Source organism: Cyanistes caeruleus, chromosome 3 (assembly GCF_971803275.1).
Source record: "Cyanistes caeruleus chromosome 3, bCyaCae1.hap1.1, whole genome shotgun sequence".
In the NCBI taxonomy this organism is placed as follows: domain Eukaryota; kingdom Metazoa; phylum Chordata; class Aves; order Passeriformes; family Paridae; genus Cyanistes; species Cyanistes caeruleus.
The window spans coordinates 8,151,936-8,168,936 of record NC_141703.1 but is presented as its reverse complement, the minus strand read 5'-3'; positions in this window follow the sequence as shown (position 1 = coordinate 8,168,936).

Below are 17,001 nucleotides of genomic sequence, written 5' to 3'. Positions count from 1 at the left end.
ATTTCACTCTTCAGCTGGTGTTCCCACTGGTAAGGAGTTTTCCTCATACATGGCAGGGCTGGACATGCTGCATTCCCTTCCCTTTGCTGAACTTTCCCGTTGCAGCACTCTGAAAGGACTGAGGTGGGAGATAACTGCTGTGAGGATGGGAAAGTCCAGCACTCAGCTTTTGCCTCTGCAGAAAACAGATGTATCATCTTTTCCATTGCAGTCCATAGTGCCAGCTGGTTTAATTCATCAATGAAAGAAGTTCTCCCTGTGGGAGCAGTGGGTTCTGATTTCCCTTCACCACCGTGTATGGCAGAGATACCCTGCCTAGCTTTAAACAAACTGGCTATCAGGAGCACCATTGCATCTCAAAGCCCAGCCAGAACACACCAGCACAGCTCTCAGCAGCTCAGCCCACACAGAGGTGGATCCTATTTCTTCTTAAACAGCACTCAGCTGAGGAATCAACATCTTCCATGGATTCCCAGGGAGCAGTAAGCATGCTATTTATGGTGTGCAGACTGCTGTAAGGAGGGCCACCAAAAACACATCCAGACCTCTTTTTCCCCCTAAGGGGAAGATGGAACAGCTTTCCTGTGCCCACACACAGGACAGAGCTGCAACTGTGGCTCTGCAGCCAGGTCATTTCTGTTTGCATAGCCACCCACAGGACATGGAGGCACACACAGCTCAAAAGTGTGGAAAAATGTGGCTATACGAGCAGTCCATGGGCATCTGTACCTGTTTCCTGGCTGAAGGAATGCGACTGCAGTGTTATTTCCCTGTGATTCCCAGAGGTTGTGCACTGAATCCCCTGGCTCATGTCATGGGTGAAATGCCACACAGCAGGGTTAAGGTTTCCAGGTCTCCAATCCCCAAGCATCTGGTAGGCAGCAATGGGAAGCTGAAAGTTCATGCAGTGCTAGCTCTTCTTTCCTTTTCAGTACTGAATTGCCTCAAAACCAGCTAAAGCTTTAATTGCCAATCCCAGTGATTTCTGTAGGTGTTACACAGATGCTGCAGGATGACAGAAGAGAGGTAGTGGGCACAAGTGCTTCTGTGGCAATTGCCCCCACTGGATTTTCCCATCATGTGCAGTTCCCTGAGGATACCAGTTACAGGAGCACATCCTGGCACCGTGCCACTTTCTGACCATCTTGTTTCTGGGTTGGGGAAAGAGCCATGTTGTAACTGAGGATGACCTGTGCTTTGGGTACCGCACATGGAGCCTAAATTGTGCTGAGCAAAGCCTTGGGACCATCTGAATGAATGGGAGTTTTGCCAGTGACTTCAATGGATCTGTGATTTCACCACGACATCTGTCATGCATTAGCTACATCAGCATTGATGTAACAGGCTGAAAACCAAGACCTGGCCTATGCCACTTCAGTCAGAGGAGTGCTGATACCAGTATTTGGGGTGCAGCCAGACACAGATATGATACTTTCATTTTTGGTTTAACTGCAAACAGGTTTGGGGGTTGTGGGGCTTTTATCACCATGGTAAAAATCATCCCCCCCCCTTATCAAAATAGTGGTAGTGGTGCAAAGACATTTGGGAAGCAGACACATTTTTCATGTCACTGTAACTGGGATGTGCTGCCTAATTCACAAGTGTACCCTAACATTCGTTTCACTAATGCTTACAAAGCACTCTGAACAAAATAAAAGTACTATATTGTATCATGACCATGTGGACTGAAACATTATCTTTATATCATGAAATATTATTTTCATACCATAAAAATAATGTTTTAAAGAGCAATGTAAATAATTGATCACAGAGATCTTGGTAAAATTAACCACACACAAAAATCTAGACTAGTCTCTGCACAATTCTAATATATACCCCAAATATCTGGACTTAATGACAGTAGCCTGGTAAACATTTCAGTTGCAAAACAGGGGAAAAAAACATGGTTTGAAAATAGTGTCTCCTTTCTGCAATTTTTTTTTTCTCACAGTCCAAATAACAGTGAAAAAAACCCCAATCCAATTCCCATAGGTCTCATTAATGAACCTGCAAAGGGAATGTGCTGGAATAGCTGAGGGCTCTCACTCCATTTAAAACACGTAACAAACCCAAAAATCACTTATCTTCGCTGTTTTCAGGATATACAAAGTTTGTGTTCAGCACTCTGCAGATGGAGATTTCTGGCACAGACAAAATGCTAAATCTTCCAGGCTTCCCACTTCACCCCTTGCCAGACTCTTGGTGTAAAGCCAGAGCCAGGTCCTGCCTGCCCACGGAAGATGGGCAACCTCCTCTGTTTAGCCCCAGTCCTCCCTGAGACCCCTGCTAGCCAGTCGTGTCCAGAGGCTGGTGACAGCTGCCCAGGGGCTGAGCTGCCCAGGCATTCTGAGCTTCTTTATTGTGCATCCTCCATCCTGCACGTGCTGTTCTGAAGCATATTGAGAAAGGTTTCCACATCTCTGCTTAGTTTAGACCTGGGATCAAGAGCCGAGGGGTGTGATGCTGCTCTGCCCCAGCCATGGGCGGGGGTGCTGGGCCTGGGGCACATCTTGGTTTCCCCTTGCTGGGGAAGGAGTGAGAAGCAGTTGTTGAACATGGCCATGTTCATTTGGGAACTGCAGCCATTCATCCCTGGGTGTGGGAATTCAACATGAGCCTCACCTTTCCTTGCAATGCTGTGAAAAGGTGCAGCCTAAACCACAGCCTAAACCACAGCCTAACTCTCCAAGCTGTAGCATTCTTCTGTCTGTATCAATTTGGCCCTTAGATCCTACATCACACCAACATGGTTGATCCAAAATGAGTTATCTGGGCTGAGGATTCTGGCTCAGCAAAGCACAAATAGAGGACCAGATGCAAACCTTTACTTTGGGTGCCTGCCATCTCAAATATACATGAGTGGAGCTAATTCTGTTCCAAAGAAAATTAAAATTGTCTGGGTTTTTTTATCCTCCCATGTCCTTTCGATAGTCTGTTTTTGTTTATTAAGACCAGGGTTACTTGGGCTTTTATGTAGGTCTTATTTAGGATGACTGAGTTGCTAGGTCCCTTCTGCTTCACCAAATCCAGTCCTCTGCTCTTTTAGGCAATCACATTGTTTAATGCCACTCATAAACAGAACAAGTGCTGTCTAAAGAAGAGTTGCATATTTATTTTCCTGTTGTTGTTCCCTCTGCTCATACTGAAAAGATGCTCCAGAACCCCCTGTTTCAATCATGCCTTTTTCTCAGCGTGATGGCAACTCCAAATAAGGGAAGGCAGTCCAAAAGGAATAAATAATATTGTGTGGGGAAGAAAAGCAACTAACCTACACATTATCATTAAGCAACAGGACGTGACAGGCAGTGTAATGTTTCTGGTTTTGTTGTGAGTCAGGAAGATGAAGGTCATGTGATATCAGCTCTCTCTGTAGCACAATAAACCTTATTAACATTATAAGATAAAAATAAATATTCAACAATTAAGGGGGAAAAGGGTCACACGTTTGCATCTGCTGGGGATTATTGACAGCAATCTGACATTACCGTCAGCTAAACCCACTGCTCTATTTTGTCCAGAGTTTCTAAAGCCATTATATAGTGATCAGTCTAATAAAGTCTAGATTAGAGGCATTTCTCCTGTGTACAAAGAGATTGGCTTTTGGGTTGCCTTGTGGAAAAGCAGCATTATTCTTAGGGAGAGAAAGGGTTAGTTGTCTCTAACAGCAATCCTGATGAAAAATGTAAACTGTCTGAGGCCATTTCAGACCTCCGGCAATATTTTATGCTAACAGGTTTATGTCTGAATTAACAAAGTTCTCTAACCACTTAGTCTGTTAAAATGCAGTTATTTTTAGTCCCCTTGCTAGGAAAGCATGTGCCAACCTGAATTTGGATTCTATTTATTACCATTTGCAATCACCTGGTGTCAGAGGCCACGTGAATCCTGTGAGTTTATCTGATTTGAGTCTGAAGCATCCAAATGTACCTTTCAACTTGTTTCTTCATGCTGTGCATGTCTAGAGTGTTTTGCAGTAATACCATAAGCCCCTACAAGTGCACAGAGTGATAGGAAGGAGCAGAGTAAGATACTGTCCCTTGGGTACCACATAGCTCAGAGGAAGGTGCTGAATTTGAATTATTCCATATCCACTGACCCAGGATCAGAATGCAAGCTTCCTTCCTTCTTTTTTTCTTTTTTTTTTTTTTCCCCTTTAAAAGGATGGGGGAAGAGTGGTGGGGAGGGGCATTGAGGGAAGATAACACTGAAGATGGTGTCAAGCCAGGTGTCACTGAAGTACAACTCCTCTGGTTTTACAGTGCACGTGAAGATCAGCAACACAGGATTGGCCTCCAGCAGCTGCTGCCCCAGACCTGCTGCTGCTCCAAGTCCTGGAGCAGAGCAAGGGTGAAGGATCTCGTGTCAGCTTCAGCTGTGCTGGCTCAAGACTGGTGTGGGAGGTTTTCCCAGTACCTGGGCTGCAAGGGCTGTTGTGGTGTCCTCAAAGACAGGAATGGCTGCAGACACAAGGCACCGCACACAGCTGCATCACCTCCTCAAACTGAGCCAGCCCAGAACGATGTTTTGCATTTTTCAGTGTTCATTTTAATTAAAATCTTCCAAAACCATTAGTCAGCTGTGACATTCATTCTATTTCTGCTATTTTTTAAAAAACACAGGGCGGGGGGAATTTCAACCCTGGAGGACAGTCTACATCGACCTGCAAAATCACACTAATACTTTTCAAAAATATTGCTCTCAACACTTTTCTTGCCTGAGAGATAATAGCAGTTTCACTTGGCTGCTGGAGGTGGGACTCAGCTATTCTTTAAAACTGGTTTGCATAAAGCAGTTTCACAAACTACGGTAAAAAGAAGCTAACCCTGTTTGCATTATCACCTTTGTCACAGAGATTGTGATTTGCTCCAGAGCATTAGAGAGATAGTAAGACATTTTTTCCTCTTGCCAGCTCAGGCTAGACCTGAGATTTGTACCACAGACTTTGGTTGCAAAGCCAGTGCTGGAAAACTTCAGTCCTGAGAACAGCTTGCTCAGCCACACCAGGGGCTTGTCCACAAGAAGAGGCTGCCATTGCCATGGGTAGGTAAAACCAGTTTGGCTGGCAAAGGCTCCCAGATGAAAATGCATCCTGCACTGTTCCAGCAGCTGTTACCTTTTCTCCAAAAGGAAGAAAGGCGGAAAATATTCCACCTGGAATATTTTGCAGTCAATGTTCCGGAAGACGTCTGGCACAGCCACAGCCCCAGGAACACTGTGAGCCCTACTACAACACCAAAGATCCTCAGCTGCTCTCTGGGTGGGAGCTGGCTGCACCCAGGACCACTTATCAACCCCAGACAGGGGTGAGTGACTCCTGGCAGCCACACCTGTGAGCACCTGGTGTTGTTTTAAGCTCTTTGCCAACCACATGAGGGCACAGGCAAACCAGGGGGTTCCAGCATTTTGAAGAGCCCCTGTACCTGCTGCTTCTCCACTTTAGGATTCTTGCATTTGCCAACATGAATGCTACTTGGAAGGCAGGGAATAGAATAAAAGTAAAATTTCTGAAGTTCTGCAGAGTAACCATGGTCCAAATAAGATTTGACCTGCCTACAATAGCAGTGAAAGGACTCACTGGTCACTCTTCCATGAGCCATTTGTGCATCTCTACTCACAGATGCCTTGCTATCACTGTTCCTAAGAGTTTTGGCACTGGATCCCAGAAGTAGCTCTCCAGAACACAAGTAGCACAAAGAGAAAGTTGTCCAGGTAGGGGCACAGACCATGCCCAAATTTAAATTTGTAATGCATGTCTGTAGGCTTCTGTATAATATGGAATTTCAGAGACAGACACATGGAAGCATATGGACCTTGGTCATTAGCCAGTGCTGGATATGCCTTTTAAACCCTAGCACGATGTGATGTGGTATGAAATACCTAATTACATACCCTGTTTAATTTTATTCCCTGTCTCCCTCACAAATACTCACATGTAATATAAGGTTGAGAGTTGCCGCCGTGCAAAATTGATGAGGGCTCAATTCTGATAATCTCACACTCTGTGGCTGAGGGCCTGGAGTCACCAGGCTGAGCACGGCATGGCAGCACGGAGAGCTAAAAGACTGAGCCAGGATCCAACTGTGCTGCTGTCATGTGCTGTAAGGGTGACTTTTTGATTGCTTTTGATTCCATCCCTTATGGAAGGAAATAACATTTGTTTTATTTTCCTTGGAGGAAAGGTACATATTTGCCTTGAAATTTCAAAAGAATTAAGTCCTCCTTCATGTCCCAATTATCTCTTAGTGCATTTGGACTGTGCCTGTGTAGTGCTTTTCTACAGTGCTTTTAAATCCAGGAACAGATATAGGTTGTGCTTGTGCCTGGAGACTGGACGTGCCCAGGAATTCTTCCACACAACCCAGGTTTCTTTCTCCTGTGCCTGACACAGTGCAGCCCCACTGCAAGGTACTAGCCACCAGCAATTAGTATTGGAGGCTCAAGGGACTTCAGAGCAGGGAGGGAAGGGTTGTATTTTCAGGGCAAAAGTTGGCTTTTCTTTTTCTTTATGCAAAATTCATTCAGGACTTAACCATTCAAGCATGCCTTTTCTTCCTTTGCAGTATGCAAGAGAGGTCCCCTAGCCACTGCTAGTCAGTGGAAAAAACATCATTCCCTCCCAGCCTTCTGATACTTGCTCTCAACCTGAGCTTCCCTGCTTCAGAAGGACACATGAGTTTAATTTTAGATCAGTGATGTTTTGCTCTTAGCCAGTTGCCATTAAAACACTCTTACGTCAGGCAAAAGTGAAATGTGTTTATTTACAACCCTCAAAACAGACCGCACAGTTTAAAAAGATGCACTCATAGAAATGCTGAAATCTTTCTGTAGCCATTCTGGTAGACCCAGGGAGATTCAAAGCTTCCCATCAGAATATATTCACTTCTTTTCTTCCAAAAGCTTAACTACCTTTAAATGTTTCAAAAGGCAGTCTTGCTGCTCTTTCAGTGAAAACAAGCACTCTCACTCAGAGATGCAAATGTCAGTGCACTGGACCAATGTGTCTCATCCTGTTCTTGACTTGACTAAACCAGCAGCTCCTTCACCCAGTGAGAGCTAAATCCTGCCTACCCCCACCAAAAAAAAAAAATAAAAAAAAAAAGTTTTGATGTGACTGTTCTTCACTGCAAGTGTGTCTGTCTGTTAGATACTCTATTTTATTTCACCCCAAACCTTAGCCAACACATTTACCACAGGCATCTTCTGGGGACAAACATGGGTAGTTTATTAGCCATGCTTGGCTGAGACCAGCCACTGCAGTCATTGACTAGTGCATGGTGATGGAGGGATGTAGGACTGTGCCTACTCTCTGCCAGCAAAAACTGAGTGAGTGAGTGAGTCAGTGAGTGAGTCAGTGAGTGAGTGAGTGAGTGAGTGAGTGAGTGATGCATGGGAAAGCTTCACTGAGACATCGTTGACCCTTCACAGAGTAGGTGCTTGGCTACCAGGGAGGCAATCATGGCATACAGGAAGGGAAAAAGAGGATAGTAGTAGGTGCTGAAGAAAATGGGGCTCATTCTTCAGGTTGCCTCCAAGGAGCCTCTTCTAGGTAAGGCTGCATCTCTTCCATTTGTGAGCTCTGAAGACCTTGCAACTCAGTTTCTCTTGTGTTTTGGAAAATAACTTGTGGGAGTTTTTGTTCTCCTTGGGACGAGCAGATACTCCCAAGCCCTCTCTTTGAGGGCTGATTTACTTATTTTCAGACAAAGAAGGGAAAACACCTGATATTGACAGAGCACTCTCAAATGTGATGTTTATGAGGGAGCCAGGTATAAGAAGCCTGGCTAAGTTATTTGACATGCTTGCAACTGGCTGACCTTTGTTCTTGAGACTGTCACTCCACTCCCCATCTCTAGATGTGTGTTGGACATGAAAATAATCCAGCTGCTAATTCATAACAGCATGATGAAGGCCTCTCTCCAAATTTTCTTCCACACATCACAGACTTCCTCACAGTAAAGACACATATCCTAATCTGACCATCCCTCTCCTTTCCTTCCATCTGCAACTGCTAGTTACAAGCATAATAGGCATGCCTTGCCAGAACCTTTCACAGTTCATTCTGTTTTTCAAGAAGCACAGCCTTTTTTAAAAGCCTCTCTCAAGTCGGATGGAAAAGTCTGCAGCTATCTGCGTCCCTGGCACAGGGAAGAGTGCTTGCCAGGGCAAGGCTGTCTAGCCAACATGCATAAAATTGCAAAAAACTCTCCAAAACCTCTCATCACAGATGAATTAATTTCCTGTATTCTTCTCCAAGGTCATTTTTTAAATTGCCTGCTGGAGGGAGACCTTGCTAGCAAGTTACTCATCTCCTGCCAGAACTATGGGTCCATGTTTTCCACGGCAGTCAGTTCCTCACTGATTGCTCTAAAATTACTTTTTTCTGTGTGGTTATTTCTCTATGAGGCTACCAGGCTCAGCTTTCTCAAGTCCAAGTCAACCAAGTTTATGGGGCCTGAGTAGATCCCCTGTGGAACCAGGAGGGTGAGGTGCAGATGTGGGAGTTCTGTGTGCAACACAGCGCAGGCTGAGCATTCCCACCTCTGCCCTGGTCAGATGGCTGAAACCAGGACCATTTATGAGCCTCCTTTTACAACTCTGCAATGGGGGGAAGGCCACAGTTGCTTTCTTGTCTTGGGTAAAATGCACATCTCCAGGCCTTTGTCTGCATAAAAGCTATTTTGAAGGACAGCTTCTTGTTTGGAATGATGAGGTGGCATCAAGCAGCACATCCATGTACTGCAGAATGATTTCTTGGAGGAAGATACAGCTTCATCAGGCCCACCAGCCCCATGGCACAATGCAACTAACTCAGTCTGCTGTCCTGAATATCTTCACTCTTATGCTGGTTTCCAGCAGTGTTCCCTCAGTAACTGTAAAGTTCACCCTCTCCTTCCAGAAGAAAGACACCATTTCAAAAAGGAAGCATTCCTAGCAAAATGTAGCACAACACAGTCTTGATTCTACAGGGACAACTTTAAGGGAGCCTTTCTTATGTGTTTGTGGTGCTTCTCAAACCACAGCTTCGTTCTTCACCTAGGGCTGCAAGGAAATGATGTTGAAACTCCATTTCCAAACTCCAAAAATACTCCGTTTCCATCTCTGCCTGTCTGGCCCCTGTGGCCTCTCTCCAGAGGAAGAACAGTATGTTTATCACATAGCAGGAGGAGGAGAGCTACTTCAACAAGCCACAACCAATTTTTCCAACTTATGGTGTAGTGCACTGTGTCTGAGCTTGATCCAGTCGATTCCATGACGATGACTTCTTTGCTTTTTCTTTCTGCTGCTGTCACAGTTAGCAAGGTATCAATAGATAGGCCAGAAATGAGCAACTCCCCTGTGCATGTGCTTTAGGAACAGTCTAATCCCTACTCTAGCCATAAAAAGCTTTTTGGAAAAATCATCTGAGAGCAGAGAAAAAGCACCAAATCTTAGAAGAAGAAAACAAAGGCAGAATTCCCCGTAACAGGCCATACACTGCTCATACCCACTGCTCCTAGACAGGAAGCCTCTTGAAAGACCTCTGCCAGTTCTGGTTCTTTGAGGCTCTGTAGATGTAGATGCACGTGTGAGAAGCAGAGAGAAGAGGAATGTCAGATTGTGGCTTTCTCTCTACTGATGTTTGCAGACAGAGCCAACACTTGGGGCATGAGATAGCATCGGGCTTGATTTGCATCAAAGCTGCTGCCGCCGCTCCTTCACAAAGGAAAAAGAAGAATCCATTTTAGTTATTTAGTTCTCAGCTGCACGTACAGCAAAAAGCAGCATTCAAATCAAGGGTATTTGTGTCCTGACAACACTCTGTTGGTACTTACTGTTCAAAATTACCCTCTTGTGGCCTCGTGTGCCTTGCAAGGTCCTCAGTTCTATTACTGGTAGCAGTGCATTTACAAACTTCCACATCTTCCTTCTGCATTTTGATCACATTACTGCACAACTCTTAAACCTCTGAGATTCTTAAGCACTAGCAAAGACCTAGTCACACTCAGGAGTAGAAGACAGTGAACATCCCACACCTCCTTATGTTACAGCAGTGATGCTACTTCACCAGTACTAAACCCCAGGAAGAGGAAGGATGCAGGACCACTGCACTGTGTTTCCCCACACGTTACATCTCCTGAGTTCACACTAAGGTGATCTGTGTTTCCCTGTGCCTTCCATGTTGTTGTAACATTGATGCTAATTTTTCTAGGCTATAAGGGGAGAGTACAACTTTCTCAGTTTCAGGGGGGGTTAAAAAAAGAGAAAAAAAAAAAAAAAAAGCAAGCAGGTTTTCTTGGCTCATTTCCATAAAGCCCAATGCATTATGCATTATCTCATTCAAAGGTAAATAGTGGATACACACATGGATGAAAGATTAAATCCTGGAAATTCTAAACAATTGGCAGGAGGCATAACCATGGCAAATTGATTCTGTTCCCTCTTTGCAAAAAAAAAAAAAAAAGGAATGAAAGAATATTTGTGCATTTTTGAAATTACATGTAAAATTTAAAAACATTTGGGGGTTGGTTTCTTCAAATATTTTTAACTTTTTTTTTTCTTTTAGCAAAAGTACATGGCAATTATTGGAAAGTTCCTTGAGTTCCAAGGATTATTTTAAAACAAATGTCTGGTAACCTTGCTATTGCTCAGCTACAGAATTAAGGCCCTAAGTACCTGAATGACAATGCTGCATCTATCACAGCAATGATGTGCAGGGGCAAAAAGAGTGGCATGCAAAAAAGAACAAAATCCTTAAAGAAAATAATATTGCCCTGAAGTATTCAGGTCAATTTATATATGTAGGTGCTGTTGCTTGTTTGCTTTGGTTTATGTCAAACCTGACCCTACAGTATCTCCATCCTTGCTGATCAAAAGTGTTATGTTAAAGCTGCAGGACTGGGTTTGTAGTCTGTAATACTTTGCCATTGCTGTGTGTATTGCCTCTGACAGAGCTGTACTTTGGTATCTGAGGGCACCAGTGAGCAGCCTTGCTGTCCTTATTGACCTTCAATTGCACCCGGGGTGCTTTCAGGTGTTGATCACAGTTGATCACAGAAGTCTTTGTTTTCTGTCCCGTGTCCCAGCCTGGCAGTGAGGAAAGCAGTGAGAGCACCAGAACAGAGCTGTGAGCACTCCCAGAGTCATTACTGCTGTACCTGCACTGGTTTGATTCCAAGCAGAGTTTCAGCAAATTTCTGCTCCCTCTCTACCCAGAACATTCAGTGCAACCAGTGCACAGCTCTAAGAGCCCGCACGATAAAGAAAGCTTTGCTGCCACTGTCCATCTTGGCCAGCATGACAGCAATTCTATTTTATGGCCACTGGGGCCAGACAAGCCTCTTTTTTCTGCCCCTGTTCATTCCCTATCACACCTGGCTGTACCACAGCACGTGTGTGTGTACAGGTGTAGAAATGAGCTCATGTTGGTTAGGGGGGTGAGGAAAGTGCCCGTCAGAACAAACCTGCAGCCTCCAGGCCAGTTTCATTCCCACTGCCCTTTGCCAAGGAGCACCTGGCTGTCCCACAGGCAGATGTGTGCTCCTGCACAGTGGCCTGGCATCTGCAATCCAATTTACTCTGCATTTCACCTGGTTAGATCTCTCCCTTCCCTAAAATAAAGGAGCTATGAAGCAGTGTGACATTTAAAACGGCTCTAGGTAAAGGAGCAGAGGAGCTTATGTTTGCATGGTCATACTAGACAGGCTTGTGATGTAGGCTAAGACCAACAGAAACTGTTCCATCCTCCCCTCCACTTCCAGCTACACATTTTCTTTGCTCCTTCATGCTGCTGGTAACATGTGGGTGGCATGGCAGGAAGCTACAAAAGGGAACTCACCTAGCTTAAAAAAAAAACAGACTTTTTTTCCTGAGACACAGCCCATTTCTAGACAACCCCCCAGGTCTGCCATGCTGGGACGTGGCCACCAGTAGATACAATTCTAGGTTCAGTAAAGAAGGTCAGAGGAGTAAAAAACCTTTTTTCTTCTGCTTCCTTTCTCAGTCTTAGAGGTGCTGACAAGACCTCACAGAGGTATCTGTTTGAACTCTAACACAGAGTCTGAACCTTCTCAGGCCTTCAGCACCTAATTAGAACAGGGGACTTTGGTCACACCTCAGCAAATAGAGTGGTGTTATCCTCACAGTTTTCTGTACACCACTGCAGTTGTGTCAGCACTCAGAGCAGGCCCACCAGTGTTCAGGTTTCATCTGCCAGTCCTAGAGCGTTTCATTACTCCGTCAAAATGTTTTTGCCTGCCAAGATTTCACATTGCCAGATAAGTTCCCCCATTGCCTGAAAGCCATAAAGATTTTGTGTCCCACAGCTATTGGATATAAAGCAGCAGGGCGGTGGGGTCTGTCCAGTTGTTTTATTGTCATTATGTTCATGAGGATTTTTTTTTAGTCAGTATTCTTCTCACTGAAAAATGTTTTCTCCATTGTCCTGAAATGATTGTCAGATTCAGTGTGGACTTACCAAATTGCTTTCCTGGAAAAAAAAAAAAAGTCAGGATTATATTCACAAAGCTGAGAGGAAGACAGCCACTTTTTATTCATTCATAAAGGATGTGGGAGTCCTGGGTTTAATTTCCTCGTCTGCCTGGGGGAACTTGAACCAGCATCACTTATCTCTCAGGAGAATACCATAAGGCTGTGCTGTGCTGCATACTAAGGTGTGTTTGTTCTCACTCTCTTGCAATTGGTGTGTCTTCGTCTGCAAGATCTCTCTAGACCCTCAGCCGAGGCCCTCATATGGAAATGGTTCTCCTGGCTTTCCCAAGTTGTGCTAATGAGTACTGAACTATTAAGGAACATAGAAGTCGACAGATTACCCCCACCAGGATCCCCCCTGTGCTCAAGGCTGTGACACTCTCCTCAGAAATCCAAAGGGCAGAAACAGCAGCAGCAGAAGGCATCGCACATCCTGCACAAGCACTGTGTCAGCCAAAGCAGTAAAATAAAGCTCATAAGGTAAAAAAAAACACAGCTCTGAATGCCAAAACCAATGGACCAAAACAGGTGTGTCAGGATCTAATTGGTAGCTACTGGCATGTTCATCATCTTCTGGAAACATCTATTTAGAAACTGATGATAGGATAGGTGGACAGAAAATAGAAATCTGACAGTTGTCATTGCCAGCTTTGAGACCTAGCTTAACAATGTGTCACTGTTAGCACCTAGTTACCTGATCTGATCAGACCTTCTGGCCACATTTTGGCCAGGAGACCCACAAATGTCATTGTTAGTTCCACCAACTTCAACTCATGGAAAGCCACTTGGAAGGTGAGGTCCTGACATGACCCCTTTCCTAGTTGTTTTGTCATTTCCTCACATGCTTCTTTCCTTGTTCTCTCCCTTTCACCTTTTGTTTAAACAAACCTGCTTAGACAGGAAGGGTAGGGGTTGTGCAATCCAGATGTGAACAGCAGTCAGGGAGACTCTTAAAAACAGTGTCCAAAAGAGGCAGACAGTGGTACAAGTCTCTTAGATCTCAGAGGGGCTAAAGCCAGGTTTTGTGCTTGTCCTTTTCTAGCAGTGAGGCTGCAAGTAAAAGTCAACACCAGAAAAGGAAGTAACTTTTTCTTTCTCTGCTATCCTTTTCTCTCCCCCTGTGCATATGCGTGTCTTCAAATGAGCAGAGTCCAAAATGAGTAGCAACAACAGATCCAGTCTATCTCAATGAGTGTCTCTCTTTCCCTAAGAACAGTTTCTGCTGCCATGAACTTAAATAAAGGGAAGGAAGATTGCTATAAGAACTGCCGACAGCTAAGGGAAGAGGAATAATGGACGCTTTTAAAAAGGAAAGTCTTACTTAATACTTTATTTTTCAAGTGCTTAAACTGTTTTTCCTCCTTTTTGTGTATCTTTAATTAAAGGTTAAAAGACTTCTACTGGTGATTGTTTGCCATGGTAACCAAGTAGTCTGAGGTCTCTGAATTCAAAACCCAAAACCTTTTTAAGTGTTTAATGTTGCATGGTGTCGGGGTCATGTTAGCATCTTTGACTCACTGAGGCTACCTCTTCCCCTGAAGGGAACACAACTGTGCCCTGACTGCCAGGCCTCCAGACAGGAGAGGGACAGCCATCTCATCTCCACATTCCCCCTCTGAATCTAACCCTTTCCTCCTGTTTCTGGGGGTGTTTGAATGTTTCACTTTGAACTAAAGGTAATTTTCATTTTGAAACAATGCTACTTTTTTAGCAGTTTGTCAGCGAGAAAAACAAAACCTAACCGAACTCCTCTGTTCCTACTGAGAGGTGTTTTCTTCTTTCCTGTTGAACCAACCTGCATTTTTTCATACCTTGCTGCTACTTTTAAGTGTGGGGACCACCTTTATGTTATTCAGAGACTTCAGCAGCAGAATATATATAGTACTTTTTAGTTAATTAAGAGAAATGACTGGCAAAGTCATTTTTTGCACTGTGTACTGTCTGTGCCAATGCACTTGCATGTCTGTATTACGTTATTCACCTCAGCTGCTAGAATGACTTGTGATTAAGATTGCAGTAGTACCTGAAATGTCACATTGCTTGTCTCTGTTCTGAAAGGGCCACTGTCTACCGGGTAAGGCAAAGAAATACATATGAGGACATGACCAGACTTATCCCTGTGACCGTGTTATAAAGGGCTAAAAATGCCACCACACCTAGTAGAGAAATGCCTCCTAGCTGGTGCAGAGTCACTGGCCATGTGCAAGTTCTCAGTTTGTTGTACTGCAAAGTAAGATGAGGTTCTGACATGGAAAAAATGAACCTGTTTTACTTTGCCTTTGCAATAGACCAGGAGTGCACACAGTTCTCACATCCTTCCAGGGAGCCAGCCCTCTCCAGCCACAGTAGCACACATTTCTAAAGCTTCTGTGCTATGACACACAGCACCACCAGAACGTAGGCTGAGTTTGAATGAGGTGCAAGACAATTAGCACAGGAGTACCCACATGGCTGCTGTGTTGCACCAGTTTTGCCTGTGGACAGAAGCAGGTGTGAATTTACACTTACCTCACAGCCAAGCCCAGAGCTGGGACCTGCCCCTTCAGCAGGATGTGGGTGGGTAGACATTGCCTGGACACCCCAGGAATTCCACACGGCCTTTGGAGCAGGTCTTTATGAATCACAGAGCAAGGCACCAATGCCTCCCCTCACTTTGCCTCTCCTGTGCAAATTCCACGCTTTCTCATCAGCAGTACAGCCCTGCTCTTTGTTTCCAGGGGCCATTTCCTTCATTCTGCATAGATGAGCAATTCAATCTGTTCCTGTAAGCAGATAAATCAGTGAAAATAGGAAAGAACAACAGCACCTACAGCTGAATGTTGGGATGGATATCCAGTATACGCAGCTGCCCAGCTCTCTCCTCACACTCTTGTAAACTAACTAACATAGGTGGTCAAACTGTGGCACAGAAACCCAACCATATGTGTTAGTTCACAAGATTCACTCACTTCAATCAGCAGCTTAAAACAAAATTAAAAACAAGTTTCTCCAGGAGAAGAAAAGGCAATGAGTTTATGTTTGCTTTTATCCCTTCCTCTTCAAAGTTTTTCTCTTTCATAAATTACTCTCACCACAAATGTTCTCATATTAAGTGCAGAGAAAAGAACAAGATTATCTGCTTTGAATATCTGCAGACATACTAATTTGGACACATTCTCATCTGCCAGATGCTGGAAGAGCTTCTTTCTGTGAAACTGTGTTGAAATACTCAAGTCAAAAGTTTAGACTTTTTTTTTGAAAGAAGTACTTGCAGTGACTTATATGCTAGTCCAGGCTGCATGTTGGTTTTGGATGAGACACAAGCCTCTTTTAAACATTTTTTCTGAAAAAATAAAAATTGTCTCGTAAGTCCCTATAGCTCCATGGACAGCTTTTTTTTTTTTTTGCTTTTTTTTTTTCCTTTTTTTATAAACAGTTCTCTAATTGCTATCTTTCCTAAGCCTTTCAATTTGCCATAGTATAAAGTTTTCCGTGGTTGCAGAAGTCTTTATTAAATGCCAGTGGTACTCCCTGAAAACACCTGACTAAGTAGGAACCATCTAACCCTTGGGAGTTATTGACTGCTGCCTCCAAGGACGTAATTAACAAGTGGCAGAACTTGCCACGTGGGTCATGTTTTACAAGATCCCACAGTATCGGTATTGATTATGATTTGATTAGATTAGGTTGATGGTAAACGCTTATTTAAGTTATGAGGTTTTCAGGCAAATAGTGAATATCCTGACATGGGCAACACCAATCACGTTTTGAACACAAAAAACACCCCTTTAAAATTATAGTTATAATCATTATATATGCAATACCTTGAGGCATGTATATTTGCAAGAGGCTGAGCCTGCCAGAGAAAAGCCGTATTCCTGCATTTAACACCTTACAAGCTAAAGGCAAAAATGAGTTTAACACACTAAGAGGTAATTTTACATTAAAAAGAACAGCTTATGGAAACCTCTGTTCTGTGCATGCCTGCCAGCTAATGGCACATTTATAGAAAATGGCAGCAAATGCAGCTGGGCTGGCATACCACAAGTTATTGCCTTGACACTGATTCTAAGGAGACTTTAATAAACTTGTACAAGGGAGAATGTTATTTTTCAGTCCCTCAAAATATGTAGGTGTTTCTTTGAATCCTAAAACTTCAATGCACCTGTCAAAAAATGTCAGGTCTATTCAGCAAGGATAGAAGAAGCCAAGGTGATTTTGCTGCCCAGGCCAGGGTGTGTGCTGCCCTTGGGATGTGGTAGAGCACTGGAGACATCTGCACACAGCTGCAGACATGACAGAGGATCTAACAGAGACCACGCCTTTACAAAGCTGTGGCTGAAGGGAGTCCTGAAGTATCTCATACATCTCTTGTTGCCTAAGGTTAGGTAAATGAATCTCATTCATGTTTTATTTTCATGTGCCACTTGAATTTTCTAATCTCTTCTGACCCTTTTTTTCCTCCTTCTGTGTCTTACTTCCTTAGTAACAAAGCTAAATAAATTAATTACTGATTTATTTGTATAATTCTTAACTCCTTATTAACAGCCTTCC